This window comes from Pecten maximus, chromosome 19 (assembly GCF_902652985.1).
Source record: "Pecten maximus chromosome 19, xPecMax1.1, whole genome shotgun sequence".
NCBI lineage: Eukaryota > Metazoa > Mollusca > Bivalvia > Pectinida > Pectinidae > Pecten > Pecten maximus.
The window spans coordinates 13457698-13476323 of record NC_047033.1 but is presented as its reverse complement, the minus strand read 5'-3'; the positions used below and the strand labels follow the sequence as shown (position 1 = coordinate 13476323).

Below are 18626 nucleotides of genomic sequence, written 5' to 3'. Positions count from 1 at the left end.
ATTAATAACGAAGGCCGCAGGCCTGAGTTATTAATTAAAATTGCAAAATATCCGAGTCCTTGTAATTTATTTCTTGAGTATTGCATTATTTGTTGATGAAATATACAGGCAATACAGTACTACGATCAAGAGCATCTATCATATGGCATTGATTTTGAATATTTAAAAAAAAAAAGGATAAAAAAAAGAAAAAGAAAAAGGTGGGGCCTCCGTAGGATTCGAACTCGCGTCTTGATAAAAATTTATTGAAAGACTAATCCATTAGCCCACTCGGCTATAGTAACCTTTTATAAAACGGGTGAATATTAGGTATATAAAATTGTAACAGCTGTGACTCACGAGCGTGTATTATTGGCACGAGCGTGGGTTATTGGAAAATAATACATGGTTTTAAACCAATCAAAACTGGCGTTGCATAGCAAACATGGTAGAATTTCAAATAATGGTATCTGTATTTAAATAGAGACACCTCTATTAAAAAGTAATTAAATAATTAGATATCTGTAGTTAAAGTACAGATACCTCAAATTCAAATAGAGAATCTACTGTTCCGGAAGGGGATCGCTTTCTACTTCATCGACGCCATAACCGTGCACCGTCCCTTAACTCTGTCGAAGCTAACCAGACCGTATAACCGTGTACCGTCCCTTAACTCTGTCGAAGCTAACCAGACCGTAAAAACCGTGTACCGTCCCTTAACTCTGTCAAAGCTAACCATACCGTATAACCGTGTACCGTCCCTTAACTCTGTCAAAGCTAACCATACCGTATAACCGTGTACCGTCCCTTAACTCTGTCAAAGCTAACCATACCGTATAACCGTGTACCGTCCCTTAACTCTATCAAAGCTAATCAGACCGTATAACCTTGTACAGTCCCTTAACTCTGTCAAAGCTAACCTTACCGTATAACCGTGTACCGTCCCTTAACTCTGTCACAACTAACCAGACCGTATAACCGTGTACCGTCCCTTAACTCTGTCAAAGCTAACCAGACCGTATAACCGTGTACCGTCCCTTAACTATATCAAAGCTAATCAGACCGTATAACCGTGTACCGTCCCTTAACTCTGTCAAAGCTAACCAGACCGTATAACCGTGTACCGTCCCTTAACTCTATCAAAGCTAATTATAACGTATAACCATGTACCGTCCCTTAACTCTGTCAAAGCTAACCAGACCGTATAACCGTGTACCGTCCCTTAACTCTGTCAAAGCTAACCAGACCGTATAACCGTGTACCGTCCCTTAACTCTATCAAAGCTAATCAGACCGTATAACCGTGTACTGTCCCTTAACTCTGTCACAACTAACCAGACCGTATAACCGTGTACCGTCCCTTAACTCTATCAAAGCTAACCAGACCGTATAACCGTGTACCGTCCCTTAACTCTGTCAAAGCTAACCAGACCGTGTAGCCGTGTACTGTCCCTTAACTCTGTCAAAGCTAATTATAACGTATAACCATGTACCGTCCCTTAACTCTGTCAAAGCTAACCATACCGTATAACCGTGTACTGTCCCTTAACTCTGTCAAAGCTAATTATAACGTATAACCATGTACCGTCCCTTAACTCTGTCAAAGCTAACCAGACCGTATAACCGTGTACTGTCCCTTAACTCTGTCAAAGCTAATCAGACCGTATAACCTTGTACAGTCCCTTAACTCTGTCAAAGCTAACCTTACCGTATAACCGTGTACCGTCCCTTAACTCTGTCACAACTAACCAGACCGTATAACCGTGTACCGTCCCTTAACTCTGTCAAAGCTAACCAGACCGTATAACCGTGTACCGTCCCTTAACTATATCAAAGCTAATCAGACCGTATAACCGTGTACCGTCCCTTAACTCTGTCAAAGCTAACCAGACCGTATAACCGTGTACCGTCCCTTAACTCTATCAAAGCTAATCAGACCGTATAACCGTGTACTGTCCCTTAACTCTGTCAAAGCTAACCAGACCGTATAACCGTGTACCGTCCCTTAACTCTGTCAAAGCTAACCAGACCGTATAACCGTGTACCGTCCCTTAACTCTATCAAAGCTAATCAGACCGTATAACCGTGTACTGTCCCTTAACTCTGTCACAACTAACCAGACCGTATAACCGTGTACCGTCCCTTAACTCTATCAAAGCTAACCAGACCGTATAACCGTGTACCGTCCCTTAACTCTGTCAAAGCTAACCAGACCGTGTAGCCGTGTACTGTCCCTTAACTCTGTCAAAGCTAATTATAACGTATAACCATGTACCGTCCCTTAACTCTGTCAAAGGTAACCAGACCGTATAACCGTGTACCGGCCCTTAACTCTGTCAAAGCTAACCATACCGTATAACCGTGTACTGTCCCTTAACTCTGTCAAAGCTAATTATAACGTATAACCATGTACCGTCCCTTAACTCTGTCAAAGCTAACCAGACCGTATAACCGTGTACTGTCCCTTAACTCTGTCAAAGCTAACCAGACCGTATAACCGTGTACTGTGTCTTAACTCTGTCAAAGGTAACCAGACCGTATAACCGTGTACCGTCCCTTAACTCTGTCAAAGCTAACCAGACCGTATAACCGTGTACTGTCCATTAACTCTGCCAAAGCTAACCAGACCTTATAACCGTGTACCGTCCCTTAACTCTGTCAAAGCTAACCAGACCGTATAACCGTGTACCGTCCCCTAATTCTCTCAAAGCTAACCAGACCGTATAACCGTGTACTGTCCCTTAACTCTGTCAAAGCTAACCAGACCGTATAACCATGTACCGTCCCTTAACTCTGTCAAAGCTAACCAGACCGTATAACCGTGTACCGTCCCTTAACTCTGTCAAAGCTAACCAGACCGTATAACCGTTTGCCTCTTTTACATGTAAATCTGTCAAATTAACCAGAGACACTGCTATAAGTGTACCAAACATTCATATGTACGTTCACACACCTTGATGGCGTCCCAGGTCAATCAGTGACCGCGTTGGGGAATTTATTGTAACGGCAGTATGGCTGATTGGTTTTATATTTATCTTGACGAACGTTTAATAGGCGAGTGCGACTCGACTCATCGATCGTCAGGCCCCTGTGGAAATGCAAATAGCTAGATTGGTATCAGTTTCATAGCCACTATTATTCAAATAAAGATGTAATTTTAAAGATCCCATGTAACTACAGTTTAATTAAACTATGTATTCCATAACCAATATTAAACTTCAAACATTTTTTTTTTCGAGAATGTTTTAAGTCGGTCAGGCTTACGCGTGAACGATTTTCTCTTGCCGATCAATTAACTGTACCCGGATGACGGCGAAGTGGAGAACCAGGGTAATTCCGGGATATTCGATTCCACATTAATGACAGTCGGCTCAGCATATGTAGATATTTCTAAAACAGGAGATGGCAGGAATATACACGTTTTACGTTGCCGGAATCTAAACAAAAGATGCGTCAGAGCCGTTAAAGCGGGTTGACATATGCATGTATAAGAGACTCGTTGGTGTCAAGCGTCTTCAAAGAACCTGATCGATACCCGTATATTCACGTGGTTTGATCAATAAGCATACAGCCGCGGACTGTAACTTTAGTTTTTAGAAGTGAACTAGAGGGAGCAGGACCGCCAGCTAATTATTGTTGTAGATTAATTGCTTGCGATAAAGATTGCTGTCGAGAGAGCAAACAGAGTGTCCGGTCGTTGTTGAAGGTGAGATACGATTCGTATTAATATTATTTTATGTATTTACATTGTTGTCTGAATACCATTTCATGCTTTTATTTCTTTTTTTTAACAATATATAAATCAATGCTACAATATCACAAACATGGTTTAGCGATGCTCATCGTGTCAATTTAGTAGGCGTAGTTCATACATCCGGATCTGTTCTGCGGATTTGGTTTTTATTTTACATTAGTTAGCGTCCTATCAACATCTATGGGGACATGATCTCGTTAATGGGTATACGTAAACAGACGATAAGGCGGAAGTTCAAAACATTTTTTTTTCTGTAATTCGTTAATGAATGATGACGTTATCTCGTCTACATTACCCGGATTTGTTTTTGAGGATTTGTTAGGGTTCAGAGGTTTCGCAATAGCGGAAGCTATCTGAAGATAACGTTAACAATAGTACTCTACCGGTCCGCGGGATAACCAGACTGATGTCTCGTGATGAAAGGAACATTATAATAAAGAATTGGTGAATATTAAAAATACAATTAAGGTGCATCTAGCAAACCAGTCATTGCTCCACCAAAGTGTCCTTTACGGAACAGAAATGGGACTGCCGTCCATCTCCCAAATGGAATTCATTGGGGTTACATTGGTTTCTGGTGTAAGTAAAATGTATGTGCCATTAAACAAACTGTTGACATTAATTCAGAAATAACGTATTACTGAGAACTGGATTGTTAAATTGTGTTTGAATCGAGCGTTTAAAGAGTTTCGTGTAAAAATTTCAAACTGGTTTGATACAGATATTACCCGAACAATGATGTTATATTCCATTTAGCAGATACATTTGTCTCTAAATGTTTTGGTGGAAAACTGGTGGATTTTCCCTGCCTTCTTTTAAAATTATCCAATATCCTACCAATAACTCGATACCATCGCTAGTCCTAGGAGGATGAAACAGCTGAATGACGTAGTTTTAACTGTTTTACATTCTTTATTCATCAGAAGTTTTCATAGATTGTGTACGTATACTCTGCCCACCGTACAACCCTATACAAATATATCAAATATGCAGCCATCGGAGAAAATTAGTTGCTCTTTTTTTAATTTTTGTGTGTGTATCTAAATGTGTAAACAGGAATCGACCCCGGTACCTCTGGCTTACTAGTCTTAGGCTCAAGCAATCGAGCTAAAGATATCTCTCTAGCCGAGCGGTATATTGCGGCTAGTATTTACCAGGCTACATAAACACTTCTCTTCCTCAGCCGGGAAATCGAACTCATGTCCTAGCATACTCCTATACGTATATGAGGTCTTATTCCACCTGATTACATTGGTGGATATTGCGACCTCATATCCCCTCAGCGTGTTTTTCTTGTAGCTGCCAGCGCCCTGATTCTAGGGCGCGACGAAAAGGTGTCATAAACCATCTAAAACAATAATTCTTGTTAACAAATATGTGTACGCTTACTTGTTGATGAAGTATCAATCCATTTATGCACAAACTGTTGATGGACACCTCTTAAATATAATTATATCCACAATAATTCACTTGCAACCTACTGTGTTAAATATTGGGTCACTAAAACAACTTTGCTGTTCCGGTTATTATAAAATACGGAATGCACATAAAACGGAAAACGTAGCGTAATATTTTCACAGCGTTTCGTTTGTTTCGTCTATTTCAACTCCATATTTGGATAAACCGGAAATAACCTCGAGAGGTCACAATCAAAACAAGTATGGCGGTATATACAAATGGGACCTACGCTTAAACGACAAAAGAGGCTAATAATCACTGATCTTGGATATAGATATGGACACACGTTGTGTGACTATGTGTATTTATGATAGATAAATAGAATAAGGTAGGTCAGATCATATGAAATATGAATAAAGATAACTTTTAAACGACTTTAATTAGGTGGGTCACAGCAACAGGTTTTATGTGCGGTGGTGATTAGAGGTTACATGACAGCCTGTCAAAAGTTTCCTGTCGTGTAAACCTCTAATATTATTGGAGTAGTCCTAGCAGTGAAAACGCGAGCGCCCCACCACCTGTACTTCCTGTTATATGCCCTGTAGTACTGTCGCCGGGTACGTTTGTGACTGGCGGTGGTATTTCCTTCCCTTCGTGTCGGAGATACCCGATATGGTACACAAATAGCTGATGAGCCAGCGACACGTAGATTACGTTTGTCCCATCCATTGTATTGACACGGAGTAAACACACGAAATTGATTTTATCGTAGCTTGTGACAAATGTCCTGTATTTGATTTTTCGATGATACGTCCGCTTTAGAAAGCATTGATCTTCGACATGCATAATTCCAATTTTTTATACGAAATTTTAAAATCCTAAATAGTATTCTTTTTGGATATTATTTGTTATACTAACTGGATTGGAATTGTAAACGGTATCTTAACTAACACTGCGACACGTTGGTAACTAAATAATATGCGCGCGTATGTTTACAGAAGCTAACAATGCTGGTTGGTACATTTTATGTAAAACAGCCCGTCTAATCTCCTAATACATGGGCCGGATTACGGAAAGCTTAAATTTTGAAAAGGCCGTAAAACATTTTAGAAACCGTAGACTTATTGACTGGAAATCACATGACTAGCTCGTTTTTTTAACAAATCTATTGATTGGGGTCATGGACATGTCAGCTGTGTATCGAACAAAACATGAACCAAACATGTTTGCTTTGTGGTATCAATGGCCGTGTGATAATATCGCGAAGACGGAAGGTCAGTGTGTCGTAATTCGTTACGTAAACATCGGACCGGGAACAAGCGTAGAAAACACGTCAAGCTTCACGATATCTAGCAGAGATTTTATAAACACAAAATTCCATAAAACGTTCATAATGAAAAAAAAGTTTTAAATTTTACAAAATAAAAATTCTAAATTTTACCGGGCCAATTATACATAAAAAGATAATTTCATAAAATTCTTAAATTTCACAAAAAAAAAAAAAAAAATAAAAAAAGGGGGGGGGGGGGGGGGGGGGGGGGGGGGGGGGGGGGTAGGTAAGTGTTGTTTTTAACCAGTCTTAAATAGCAGATTATATTAGCGTTCAATTATCCCTAGTCTTTAAGCTAACCAGACCTTTACAGATTCGCTCCTATGGTCGATTTCTATAGGTTCGAATTTCTAAGTGACATATAAGCTGTATTAATGTGTGACGTAGGTTTAAACCTATCGCTCAGATACACGTGTGACTGATTTTGGTAAACACCTGTTTATATACATTGTACATCTGGATAGAATACAATCTTTAGCCCATTCGACAGGTAAGCGATGCATTTATCTTTGTCAGATTTTGGTAGTTTTGTAAAATTTCAATTTTTCGGAATCCTTTAATATTTTATCAACACAAGGCGGCACCAGTTACAATATTCCTTCACTTAAAATTTTCGATTGGAAAGAATTATTGGATCTAAGGAAAACCCTTTGAGGGGAACTTCCCTGAAATTCTGTAATGCCTTTTTATGGATAATTTAATAAGTTATGAAATTTCGTTCAGTTAAGGAATATTGATGTACTGGGACAAAAGCGATAAAAATGTATGACTCATCATTGGTCCTGTGTCGTTATTTTAATGACGACACATAAATCAATAAGAGTAAGTTCACGTACATGTCATTTGTAGATAAAAAAATATGTTTTATTGTACGATGCTTGAGAAATACAAGGGTATTTTTATCATGATATATATATTGCTGTAAATGATAAACAAGGCTTGATGATATCATTGCCATTTTTCTGCACTTTTAATCTTTCTCTTCTTTCACTCACCTGGTTTCCAGATTAGTTTCATTGCATATAATATACATATATGTCTAGTGTTGCTGCCTCATTACTGAAATAGATTTCTGATTGTGAAGGAGAGGGGATCTATAAGTTGCCATAACTTGTGCCCAAACCTCTTGCTTGTTTTAATAAGCAGTAAAATAATCTGTCACAACATAAATTACACCCATCTTGTTTAACACAAGCTAAAATGTACTGTGTATTTAGCACATGGTGGAGCTATATTTTACGGTAGATTCAAAGAAAGAGGACTGGGAAGGAAAAAAAACGTCATTTTAGATTTTGAAAACATATTTTGTTCGCGGATGTTTGCAAAGCATCTAAGCTATGTGACAAACAAAAATATTACATTCGTTTTACTAAGGAATTCTCGGGCTTGCTTTATAAATCTGGAGAACGTAGTTTTGCAAGTTTTTTTTTTCTTGTGTTCAAAGGGGCTAATTTTGATTTTTCTGTCGTTCCTAATATAAGTATAATACGATATCTCTTCAACGTTACATCGAATACAATGACCACGTGATTACGTGGGACCGATTTCGTTTCCCAATGTGATAAGATTCATTAGTCGAACGTACATGTAGTAAGTGAGACAATTTTTAACTCGTCAAACTCTTACAAAGGTCATATGGAACTCAAACGTATGTGGTATCCTACATGTATATCTATACCACGGCATGTTTACACACAGCCAGCATAGCTTATGTAACCTTTCTCCCTATTACTGAAAATCCCCTAGGCCTGGGTAGCGGCTTTCAGACGACACAAGTTGCTTGTAAATACGTGTTGTAGCGGCACAAATCCGGTGGCTTGATTAATCTAGACCAAATCAGTTTAATCTTTAGTATTCATAATTCATATAGACTATAACGTTTGTCATTTTACGGAATTAAAACACAGCAATGATTAAGCATTTTTGTGTTAATATCTATAGCTAATATAAAAGACGGATTTGCAGACAGACTTATACCACATGAAGAGCTGCGTGTATGTCTGTCGTGAACACAGCTATATACATACCATAGCCAGGCTGTCCAATATTTACATTCCTGCTTCGGTTGCTGTCTTATAAAGATATCTAATTCGATTGAAACTTAAATACATGTAAACTATTTTACCACAACGCGATCCTTTAGGTGGAACAGTCACCAGACGGCGAACCGTCCTAATGACTACGTACCATTAATATAAACGTTATTTCATTCATAACCTGATATTAACTTTATAACAACACAAAGTACAGTACGAAAGATAGGATCAGGAAGCAAGTTGTAGTAACTTATATAAATCCATTTCCTGAAATTATTTTAATATCATAATTCAATTTGAACATCATGGCTTAATAACTGAAATCAGCAAAGAAAATCTATCGAAAGCGGGTAGTTGATTCTGTTTAACGTGCGAGTACGTAGTAGCTAAAATAGACAACAATGTAATAGATAATGTTCGTTTGTTTCATTTGCTTGCATGTATGAACATAGATGACTATCGATAATGTTTCTCAATTTGGAATAGATAAAATTTAGAAAATTACATTCCATTCTTAACTAACATGGAGAATTTGGCCAAGTCTGGTGCCATTAAGGTGAAATATTGGTATAATTCGTACCATAATGACATCACGGTATATGCGACATACAATGAATGGTTGGTGGTATTTGAAGTCTTTCAGATCACACTTTAATTCGTTCTAGTAACTTAATATGGTGACAATATCATAAAAGTGTAGTTATAAGAAAATTGAAGTACAAACGATATACAAAAACGATTCCAATTTGATAAGGACAAGATTACATGGATACTTTAACAACACGGTTCCTGCTTTATCGGTTACACCGGTCATGCCTATCTTAATAAAAGCAAAGTACAATACCATCGAATTCCATCGATGTCATGTCCTCCAAGAAAGAACTAGGGCATGACAGCAGCAAGAAACTGGTATACTAGCGAGTATAATGAAAAACATCTACAATGTATATGATTCCACAAGAAAAGCTCTCTTATTTTTGTCCTTTGTAGTTGAAAAAAGCCATGGGATATTGATAAGACTGCATTATTTGTGAGTAGGTGGAAAAGGTGTCCTGGGTGTGACTGCTTGATACTTTTTACATCAATTTTGTATGATAGATACATGTATGGAAATTATTTATAGCAGAAGGAGAGTAAAATAGATACAGGATAAACCATTATAAGATACAACGAGGTCCGTGTACGTGACATCTACATCCACAGGGACTTGATGATTTGTTAGAGTCGATGTGTATTCGGATTGTCCCGTGTGTATATAGCACATTTTCAGACTTTTCCAAGGGTAGAATAAAATCTGGTAGCGATGACACGCCTCGGTTTATTAGGCCTCTAAGTTCTCATAATGAACTCCGAATGGTGTCATTTTTACAGAAATTTCATGTAGTCCCCCGAACCGTCGGAAAATATGCTAAACACACTAGTGAAATTCCAAATTCACATACAAATTATAACCAATTCCCAGGCCCTGTGTATGGATCCACATTCTTAGAGCCCGTGTACGGGTATAACAGATAAAACAAACATATATGTGGGCGTAAGTCCGTAGTGTCGGTAAACAATGCTGTTTCCTGACGATATATTGTATTGAACTCTTCCTGTTTCATGTCCTCGAAATATGGCGTTCAAGGTAAAAATATCGCAGCCAGTGTCACTATTACTATTTTAGAACTTATCTGACATTTCTGTCTCGGGGTGATCTGAATATCAAATCACTATAAATGAGTGATATAACCCCATACATTCCTACTATGGTGCAATTAAAGTGGAGTAACTTGATACATTTTAGCATGTATCATGGCATACCTTAGGCCTTGCTGTTGTCGGGTAAATTGTTAAGTTGTTTGTAAACAACAAAATATCCTGATAATGCACACATATTGCACAAAATAACCAGGCGCGGATCCAGGAATTTGGAAGGGAGGGGGGCTCCAGTAATGTAGTGGTAATGCGAGCGCCGTAGGCGCGACCCGAATTTTTTTTGCGGGGGGGTCTGGGGGCCGGTGTAACAATTTGTCTTTAAAACGTCCTTGTTACTACATGTATGATCAGATGTCTTAAAAGTATGATTAATGAACTTTTTTATTGATTGAAATGCCTCCCTTTATGCCATATTTGTGCAATATTATTCACAGCCGCCATTTGCATTTCTACGTGTACATGAAGTGAAATCCGGTCAAACAAATGCTCCTACCCCGTGCTGAAGACACTTGTGAGCATAACAGCATGGCTATTTTTTAGGTTTGATTATTTGTGTGACTTAGAATTATTCCATGCTACATCTTACCACAAAGTAACTCTATAAAAGAAACTGATTTAGCATCAAAAGCAAATTATTGGTGAAACATTTTGGTACATTACCAATTATATTACCTGACTACTTTTGTAGATATCTGCACGTGCTTGAAATTCAACGCTATTGTCCTATAAAGGTGACCTTTAACCTTCATAGGGAAACACATATAGCAATCCACATATTCATTTAAATCGAGTTTAAGGTGCTTCCGTCGATGTTACTCTTTTTGAAATACATATTATTTCATTGTTAAATAAGTTATCAAGTTTCATAGTTATATAACTGTTGAGGTCAAGGTCAATGTGACTATTATTAAAAAATACATATTATTGCATTATTAAATCAATTATCAAGTTTCATTGTTAAATTATTCATAAAGTTATCCGCATACTAGTCAGAATACATATGTGGCTGTGTTTTTCTTTGTGTGCGATCTGGGTAACAAGTATTTGATATAATACTGTAACTCCTCCCACCCTCTACGTTGTACAATATAGTCACACGTATTTGTAAATTAAGGTAAGTAGAAATGTACACATGCGAACAGTACGTACAGGTATTGTACCTGTATTACATTACACACATTCATATACAAAGGTAATTACCACAATTCAATGAATCGAATCATTTCTACGGGCTAACAGAACATGGCCATTGTGTTGTATGGGCAAAACTAAAATGGTTTCTGGATGTCAATACTTACGCCAATGTCCCACATTGTTAAACCAGTCAACACTGGTCACATGACCTAGATGCTATCGATTGAAAATATTAATTATTTAATGAATTTCATATCCGTTCACTAACAGGTTAATAACGACAATCGAACATAGCTTGTGTGTAGTAATATACCTGTGGCCGTGGTATAAGTAACTGAGTTAAATTTCTGTATCACTCCGCATTTGTACCTGGACGCATTACACCTCGGATTTTCGTCGTGTTTTGGTATGTAAACTAGCAGTTTATTTCAATACTTCGATGTTTCTTCATACATATATATATATATTAATGTTTCAAGTAAGTTTTTAAATAGCATTTTTAATTTGTGTTGCCAATATCTCCAAAGCGACGATATCGGAATTGTAGCATTGTTTTATCCAGTATGTAACACGATACTTACATGTACCCGTTTCATCAAATCGAACGTGTACTTCGCATGTACTGTATATAGAGATGGAAACGCAAAGATGTCGGTGTGGTATATACATTACATATATTGTGAGCTGGAATCGGCATGTAGATGATGTAACAAGTTTTACTTCAGATTCTCATTGATCGTCACACCTTACGGCCATACCGTTTATAGTATCAATGATTGCAATTACAATATATGATAGAAAGACTGGATTGATACACCTGATGTAAGTTTCGCACATGAAAAAATGCCCGAATGTAGGAACGGGTGTTAACAATTAGAGTTCGATCGTATAAAGTGTATTAAGTTGTAATTGGTTGTTCAGGTGACACAGTAGTAACACGATTACCCTCACCTGTATAGCTAGCTGGACGTGAATAGGTATCGGGTCACCTGTCCGACCACGTGGTCCCCCCCCCCCCCCCCCCCCCCCCCCCCCCCCCCGGTACTCCGGTTTCCTCCCACATTAAGACCACTCGCGCGCTTTCATCCGGGCTAACAAGCGTGATTTATATAAGTTGATATAACTTGTTTCACAATTGTTGTAAAATAAATGAAGTTTATATTTTCATTTAATTTGCACTATATACAACTGGAACAACAAACCTGATAAAATACCACCTGTACCTCTACCGTTATGATGTTAGCATACCAGTTGCGCATTAATTTGCTTTTCCAATGATTATTTCACAATAATGAAAGTACACCTCATGGTTGTGGATACATACATGATGATTACGCATCTATATCTACACACAAATAGTTGTTATGGCGTTAGATATTTTAAAGAAATGTCGTGGTTTAGAAAGAGATAAGACATGCTCGAGGTACACACGTGTAGTTAACATTCTTACCTTTTTATGTTACAGAGAGACGTGATATTCTGACGAGGGAACCAAACACGATATTTGGAGAAGACTTAATTGCAGTGCTGCGTTTGTTGCGGATTACCATCCGATAACAGTACCAATATGAGTGTGAAAGGGAAGGGGAATGATGGATACAGATGGGTTATTGACTTTTCCTTTAGAGAAAATGGATGTTTTCAAAAGCAACTTATGCAAGGGCCTTGGTTTGACACCCAGGGGGAGGCGGAGGAAGATGCGAATTCAAACGGGAAAAATACCGTAGAAGATTGGCCTAATGGCAAAATACACTCCATCTACTTTGAAGATAGCAAAGGGAACAAAGTGGGACCAAAGTCTAAGAGTAAATAGAAAGAATGTCTAAAAGAATTGTTACGAAGTGTTATTCTTTACTGAGCATTTGGTAGAAGCTCATAATATGATGGAACCATATTTGCGATTTATATATATTTTATTTTGATATTGTATTTCTACATTCTTACAATCGGATGGAATCTAAATAATTGGTATGTGATCCACGGACTTTCTTTGCAATACAGTGTTGTCGGGATAATTATGTTGCATTATGATGTTCCTTTATTCTTGGATGTATCTACAAACTGACACCGGAAGTCGTGCTAATGTGTTACAATGAACTGCATGCCGGTATATTTCTTAACTGTGGCCTACATTGTCAAGTGTCAGTTTTAATATACAACTGATATACATTAATTTGGTGCCGTGTACATTTTTGCATGACATGTACACATGATTCCAAGATAATTGTTTACGTCTGTTTTAACTTTATGTGTATAAAAATTGTTACAAAGTCAGTATTCAAAACATGTTACATAATAATCGCAATATGGATATACATCTACTTAATTATACCGTGTGCACATATTTGCCTGACGTGTACACATTATTTGATGGGTTACTATCATCTACATCTCACTGTACAATTGGAGGGATGGTTGGGATTTGGGAAATCTTAACGAGATTTTAAAAATCTCAAAAACGTGCTTATTTCAAATGCATTATGGGTAATACATGTACCTTGATTAAATCAAGTTCATGCTGCTGATTTGACTGTGGTAAATAGTTTATCTTTCTTGAGTTCAAGTATAAGCTGTGCATTTTGCATTCCCTGGCACTCGTGCATGTCCGCTTTATGTATATACAAATGTACACGTGTTTGCACTGCAAGGGATCGAACATGGTTTCGCATGTGTCAGGATGGTCACGTGACCTAATAAATACAAATTTAAGTATTATCACAAGACGAATTTCGTCTGCAACAGGGTAGTAGTATTGTAGGCCTATGTCACACACAGTCTCAATTGAAACATCTCGGCTATTTCCGCCATGATTCGGAATCGAAGCCTTAACGGAAATGGCCGAAATGTTACGATTGCTACAGTCTATCTCACTTTGCACTATTTTCCTCCTTTTGTACAGAGCGTGGACGACGATACATTTCAGTAAATTATCTTTAGACTTCCCCGGGGCATTTGCTGAATAAATAAGTGATAGTGATTCTGAATGAAGAACGCTCCTCGGTACGATCTTCAATCCAATATAATATGATACGACTTGGACTGTATGTATATGCAAATTAGTAATGGATATATGATATATGAGTAGATATCTATTTGTATATATTTGCTTATAATCTTCATTCCCATATACACGCTTGGAGAAGGCATTCATGTGTCTGCTAGGGTCGCGTTAGAGCTTGCATAATGTTAGATCACGTGATCATGTAGATAGCGCCAGGCTGTTCAGATGATGCCTTTCGATACAATAAAAACGCTTACTCTCCAGGAACACATGGTCATATAATTCTGGAATATTTTTTACAAGTAACCACAACTGTCAAGGAATAGTGTCTGCTTACACCAAGCTCGCCAAAAACGTTTTCTTTCAAATATCCGAGCTGGTATAAATAAGAAGCTATGGTATTGTTTTGTTTATCGGTCCACCGACAATTTGAGTCGATTAGAGCCAGACTTGGAAGGTTTATGTCTTTGGTGGCGGGTTAAGGGGGTAGCTGTTCCCATGCCACACACATCAACCCCATCAATCACCTTTGTGGAGTACATAAGCGGGTACCCAATAAGTCAGCGTTATGTACATACAAGTTAAGTTGAGAAAAATGATATTTCGTACACGCTCTCAACATTCGAGAAAACTTAGTGAGGTACAGTGTAGCTTGTAGATTTTACAACTTTATATAAACATATGTATATCATATTTTATCATCTTGAAGTTATATTTATCGTAGTCCGTAGTACTCCGTAGGTTTGTACTTTGTAGGTTTTGTATCGAACTCCGCAATGTTAAAGCCTCTCTTTGTTTTGTTTGTAGATATAAAATGTAACTCTCTTCAACTCATAAGTGAAGTATACAATTCAATTCATTAACATCTAAAAATAGAACGTGAATGTATATCCCCACCTTTCTTCAAAACAAACCAGTTCTCGCATGCGTGCATGACATATTCTCCTCGTCTCATTTATGTATAGAGAGTTGAGCACCGCATCAAAGTTTTCCCATAATCAGGGGGTTGTTTCTCAGATTTTAATTGTTATTATGAATAACTACGGTATAGATATCAGATGATATCAACAACAGGTTAGATATCATATGTTTTAAAACATTTTTTTTTTAATTTTTAACCAAAATATAGAGAGGCTTTAAGTGTTATTTTTAAGTAAGAGTGAGTATGGATATAGTTGTACCCCTGTTTAATATGAACGAAAAGGAAAGAGAGGAACAATCTGTATTCTTATCTTCGAGTTCTATTTCTTGTTGTAAATTCTCGTTGATATTTATTTTTAAGAATATTCTAATAAAAGGTTAATCAATCATATTATGTCTGTTTACATTTATGTCAGATATAGTTGCTTCGTACTTGTGACTTATCCTACATTTTACAAGTACGACATATACTCTGTATGTGTTGTCCAATCGTCTGTATTCCTACGACATTATATCTGTATGTGTTGTCCAGTCGTCTGTATCTCTACGACATTATATCTGTATCTGTTGTCCACTCGTCTGTATTCCTACGACATTATATCTGTATGTGTTGTCCAGTCATCTGTATTCCTACGACATTATATCTGTATGTGTTGTCCAGTCGTCTGTATCTCTACGACATTATATCTGTATCTGTTGTCCACTCGTCTGTATTCCTACGACATTATATCTGTATCTGTTGTCCACTCGTCTGTATTCCTACGACATTATATCTGTATGTGTTGTCCAGTCGTCTGTATCTCTACGACATTATATCTGTATCTGTTGTCCACTCGTCTGTATTCCTACGACATTATATTTGTATCTGTTGTCCAATCGTCCGTATCTCTACATTATATCTGTATCTGTTGTCCAGTCGTCTGTATTCCTACGACATTATATCTGTATCTGTTGTCCACTCGTCTGTATTCCTACAAGTACGACATATACTCTGTATGTGTTGTCCAATCGTCTGTTTTATATTCAAACCCATAGAGAGATTTGGAACATTATAGAACATAATCGGAAATCAGTGACATTTTCCGTAACCGGATATATACTTCCTAGTCACTCGGCTTAACTCGGGTGATTCCGGTTCATGAAGTCTTTGATGTACAGGTACGGAATCTGACGAGATGTGACGAGTGATTTTCTCGTTGATGAAAACTGTCGATGTCCCCGATTGATTGTAGCTATGTAGTACAAGTTATTACTACTGTTTTGTTTTGACAGTCAACAACATGCCTTCAATAATTAATTGCCTACAGTGTAGGTATCAATTATATAGTGAAAACACCTACATCATGTACGTATTATGGTGTTATCGATTTACACAAAAGCGGGAAACATTTGTTGTTTTGTGATCTAGCGTGCTCTGTGGGGAGTTCAGTCATGCGACATATTTTGATCTTATCATTACCTATCCTGTGTATATTATGATTATATTTCTCTTACAGTAGCCCTGGGTTAGGGATGCTGGGTAGGGTAGTGTTAGGGTGGGGATGGGGTATGAGATAGGGATGGTGGAGTTGAATAGTGGATCGTTCGACTGTACTGGATCAGACGACTATGTTGCAGCTCGGTCTTTTACTCTTTAAAATCACTATTGAAAAGTCGGAAATCCTCGGCAATTTCCGTAATCGACAAAAAGTATGTTTTTATTTACGGAAAATCCCGACGATTTCTGATTGAACTCTGTGGCATTGAAATCGCGGATTGTGTACTATTGTTATATATTCATGCATTAATTAAGTTCTTCGCCCCTATGTGACAACCTTAATGCGTCTGACTATGGCTGTCCCGTTAAATGTAACATAGAAGTGGAACAGCGCAGGGATAGATCAACAACAGACAGGTTATCGATCACCGCGGGAGTGGCGTATTGATTTTTATGTTCAAACGGAAGTAGAGGGACGGGGCCTGATATTTCCACGATCAAAAGTCTGCTGTTAATTACCACTGTCGAGTTAGGAACACAACAGGTAAGCCAGTCGACCGGGTCAATATTGTCGCTTATTTAATTTGTAATTTTCCGGTTAATATTTTAATCTAAGCATGTAGGATTCGCAAAAATGTAGTACCTGAACAGATAAAGCGAACGGTTTGGTGAACAGAATAAACGTCATGATTAAAGGTACTAATCAGACATCGCAGTCAAAATAGGACACGTGTGATGAGAGACAAAGGGATATAATCAGGTTACAGATGTTGTTAAAGTTGAGTTTTTTTCCTAGAAATACCTTGTTATAAAAGTGAGATGAATCGGTCAGTCAGTTAACAACAGGTTATATGTCAAACATCGTACTTTACTCGCGAATAGGTGATTGTGAACGTCTTGTTGCAGCCTTGTGCGATAAATACAAACGGCCATTAGATAGTGAGGGTCAACAGGAGCATCAGATTTTACCTCAAAGATGAAAGTGTTTAAAAAAATATCTCCATGATTATTGTTAAAACTGTAAAACTGGACAAAAGGAGTGACTCTTGGCAACATAGGGATGACGTCACTTGAAGTTTCCATCGCTGTCAGAAGATCTGAGCAACATCAACCAAGGTTGTATATCAGTTGAAGATTACGCGTAGCTACACAGACGCATTTCGATGAACAGTGTCGACTACACAATCATTATTGATGGCAGTGTGCCGACCATGGTGCGTATACAAACTCAGAGTGGTCGCCATACTTCTTCCAAAAGATACTTGCTGTCAAGTTTTCATACTTTAGTGCCGGACTCGAGCCCGAGTTGCAGGAGCATGCGCGCGCGTGTCTTCTATATTGTTGCACCTGGGGTTTGCACGACATGCAATGACAATGACAAGATTTTATTCTCATTAACATATAAAGTGTAGAGAATGAGATATATACAAAATTGTACAGGACATATGATATAATACATGGATACATTTTGTTAAGCAAGAGAATATACATGTATTTCAAATAGTGTTGAGTCGTATACTTATTTGCATAATTAATTTCACAAGTGATTTCAATTCATCATCTACTACAACATCCAAAAGGGTATTAAACTTGGATGTACTGGGACTTTCATAATAGTATCTAGATAAATATTTTTTCCTGTTTAATGCTATTTGTTGATCGCTACAATTAAATAAATAATGGAATTCGTCTCCTATTTCGTTCAGGTTGCAAAGACTACAGATTCTATTTTCTCTTGGGATGTTATTCTACCTTCCGTATTCAATTGGTAATTTAACATTACAAGTTCGAAATTTACAATAGGAATTAGCTAGCTTTGGAGGGAGGTCAAGTAGATATTTTTTACGAACTAAGTGATGCTTATAAATTCTGTAATTGGCCCCTTTCGGAGAATAGAAC

At 37.6% G+C, this 18626-nt stretch overlaps 1 long non-coding RNA gene across 1 annotated transcript; it reads left to right on the top strand.

Annotated features, from left to right (window-relative positions):
• Positions 1–3330: 3330 nt before the first annotated feature.
• On the top strand, positions 3331–15641 carry LOC117317545. The gene is made up of 2 exons (XR_004530195.1): positions 3331–3684; positions 12794–15641. It is a non-coding gene; the product is annotated as an uncharacterized LOC117317545 (long non-coding RNA).
• Positions 15642–18626: the final 2985 nt, after the last annotated feature.